Source organism: Benincasa hispida, chromosome 12 (genome assembly GCF_027475165.1).
Source record: "Benincasa hispida cultivar pf3 chromosome 12, pf3_genome.v1.1, whole genome shotgun sequence".
NCBI lineage: Eukaryota > Viridiplantae > Streptophyta > Magnoliopsida > Cucurbitales > Cucurbitaceae > Benincasa > Benincasa hispida.
In genome coordinates this window covers 15,598,837-15,602,325 of record NC_143489.1, presented here as the reverse complement: position 1 = coordinate 15,602,325, position 3,489 = coordinate 15,598,837, and the positions used below count along the sequence as shown (strand labels likewise).

The 3,489-nt window shown below is 38.3% G+C and overlaps 1 long non-coding RNA gene across 1 annotated transcript; it reads right to left on the bottom strand.

Annotated features, from left to right (window-relative positions):
• Nucleotides 1-2,245, bottom strand: LOC150031801 (uncharacterized). Its single transcript, XR_016525489.1, has 3 exons — nucleotides 1,973-2,245; nucleotides 1,835-1,882; nucleotides 1-1,749 (listed from the first exon to the last, which is right to left on the bottom strand). It is a non-coding gene; the product is annotated as an uncharacterized LOC150031801 (long non-coding RNA).
• Between the last annotated feature and the right edge of the window lie 1,244 nt (nucleotides 2,246-3,489).

The window sequence follows — 3,489 nt, the reverse complement described above, 5'->3', positions numbered from 1 at the left end:
AAAGATCATTCCAAATTACAATCATATATGAACTTTACAAATTACAGTCATAAACAGAAACATATAGTTATGCATTCATTACAGAAATTACAACATGACAACAAATAATTAAGGAGAAATCTACACACATTTGTAGACTCATCGCTAACACGACCGCTCCTTGATCACGAACGCTCGAACACAGCAACCTCGAATGTTCGTTCAACACGACCGCTGTACAGCACGAACACCGCCTACTCGAACTCAACGATCGCCTCGGTCACGAACACTCCAATAGCACGAGCGGCCTCCACAAAACCTCGACGGCGTCGAGTTGAGTATGACATCACCAAGAAGGCTACCTTGGTATTCTCGGTGTGAGAATCCAGAGGGTGGGCTCTGTGTGCACTTGGTTTGGGGCAGAAGATGGAGGAAACAACAATCGTGTAAACGATTGAGCAAGTGGGAGAAGGCTAAACATATCGTATAGGTCGATGCCCAATCGTTTAGTAAAAGCTAAGCGATCGTCTAGCAAAAGCTAAGTGATCGTTTAGCTTATCGCTTAACTGTAATGACCTGACCCCCTAGGACTTAGGCTAGGCCGTTACTAAAATAAATGCATGCATAGAATTTAAAACGACGCTCAGTTATGTTGAAATAAATGTTAATTAAACAAGAGAAGTTCAAAAGACATTTATTAAATGCAATTGTTAAAACAATAATAGGGTACCCAAAATTCGTAAAGACTAATAAAAGTATATAAAAGAAATAATCCTTAGTAATAAATTTCAAACAGTAAAATTAAATATTAAGGGAAAAATAAAGACTCTAAATTTCATGATGCGGAAGTGAAAAAAACTAGTCCTAGTGACACGATCACGAATTCCGCTGCGCCATTGTCGGTACATCTTTACCTTTATCTGAAACATCAACATAAGAAAGAATGAGTATGAAATACTCAGTAAGTAACCTCACCACTGAGGTCAGGCTAGGCATCTATGTCCTCTAGATACCCACGTATGGCACATAAACACATGAAACAAGTAAGAGACTGAGTCCTATCCTACTGTAATTAAGTATGCCCACAAAATTGGTGAATCCCAAAGGAAACAAAAAATTGGTGAATCCCAAAGGAAACACAAAACTGGTGAATCCTGAAGGAAACACAAAACTGGTGAATCCCGAAGGAAACACAAAACTGGTGAATCCCGAAGGAAACACAAACTGGTGAATTCCGAAGGAAACACAAAACTGGTGAATCCTGAAGGAAACACAAAATTGGTGAGCATCGACTAATCAGTGAGGACATTCACACGGTCTCAACGTTAAAAAAAAAAAAAAATCAACACCGTACGAATCTATAACATACATGTAATCCTTGATACCATGGCTCTACCACATACACAAAGTCCTCAACAACATATTCTACAACATTCATGTATACCTTAACATCATAGTTCCACAACATACAAGTGTGTCACAACATCAGCATACCAGATATCAACATATGAAAACACATACCACCTCATACTAACGATCAAGTGCCTAGGTGTATATTTAAACAAAACAGAACTCGTGCCAAAACATACTTGATTCAGCTCATACTATCAGTCAACATGCTAACATTTACCATAACATACACTCATCACACTAGCATACAAATAAAGCCTGGCCCGTGGGCAGTTCCAGTGGTAAGATTACTTACCTTAATCGAAATTCCCTAATTAAACTCAGACAACCAAACGATGACCGCAGTTTGAAGAAACGACCCTAACATACGAATACAACCATTAAGTTTCAGTCAAAAAATAATTGCGACATTTCAGATTCAAAACCACAATACCCAATAACTTACCCAAGGAACTTGATTAACAACCACTCCAAAAGTTTCCTCGATTTAAATCTAAGGCCAAAAATAATTCGAACAAGTTAACCTTCATTCCAAACTTAATGGGGGCCCAATCTTCCACCCAAAACTTCACAAAAGGCTTACCTAAACTGCCAGATCTGGAAAACCCAAAGATGACGACAGTGGTGGATAGCGAACAGAGGGTTAGGAAGCGCTGCAGCGATTAAAGCGGTGGTCGGCGTGAAGACAGCAAGGAAGGTGCGGCTGAAGAGATGGGCGACTGGCGGCACGCGGGGGCGGGATCCAGCGGTACGACGGGCGGCGTGTAGGTCCAGTGGCTCGTGCGACGAAGGGAGGAAGTGAGGGAGGCGCGGTGGTCGGACGGCTGTGAAGGGCGGTGGATAAGGCAGAAGAAAAACGGGGGGGGGGGGGGCGCGAACGAGAGAGATGGCGTGAGGGAGAAGGAGGCGCTCCTTTTTATTATTATTTTTAAATAATAATAATAATAATAATAATAATAATAATAAAAGGAAAATAGTATAACTCTAATTAAATCCTTTCCTTAATCCACTTTATACCATTTAATTTCTTTCCTTTTCCAAAGAAAATAAATTCTTGCCATAAATTTCCAAATTGAGTTTGAAAATTGAATAATTTGAATAATTTCCACGCCAACACTTAAATCCTCGCGCTTATACTTTAAATTCAAAATTCCAAACATGCCCTTCAACTAAGGACAATTACTGAAAAAGAAAAATTACATTATTAATAAAAATAAAAAGGTGTGGGATGTTACATTAATTGTGTGTCTGTCGCCTACAAAACACTACATGATTGTTTACCTTAGTCAAGCTGTCGTTTAGTAAATTCTATTTACTTGACAACTTCCGTGAGATTATTTTTCGAGAGAGAAAATCTCAAAAACAACAATTTTCACATTACTAAAATTAGGAAAACAATTTTCCTTTTATCTCACGGTTACCATGAAACCACCAATAACCTTCCACTCAATTGGTTATTAGAGAAAAAGATTTAATTATCCAATAATTAATCTTATTATAAATATAAATGATAACTAACTTACCATAATATATTTATAACCTATAGTTTTAATATTTCATCTCATGAAACATATAAACCATAGCTCTTTTTCTGTTCCATGGTACTTAATGTAAATCTCATTTACATTAATCCTCCACTAGATGTATCTTATACATCATACCGATCATATCATGTATAATCGAATTACCTCTTGTCAATTTGAACATTTCAAATCTGAAGGAAATCGGTCACGAGGATTTCCATGAGCAGCGAAAAAGATCATTTCAAATTACAATCATGTATGAACATTACAAATTACAGTCGTAAACAAAAAAAATGGTTATGCATTCATTACAGAAATTACAGCATGAAAATACAAATGAACAAGGAGAAATGCTATGAACATTTGTAGACTCTTCTCCAGCTCCTTGCTCACGAACGTTCAAACTCAGCGATCGCTACACAGCACGAACATCGCACATTCGAACTCAGCGATCGCCTCGGTCACGGACACACCAACAACACGAACAGCCTCTACAAAACCTTAACGGCATCGAGTTGAGTATGACACCACCAAGAAGGCTACCTTGGTATTCTCGGTGTGAGAATCCAGAGGGTGG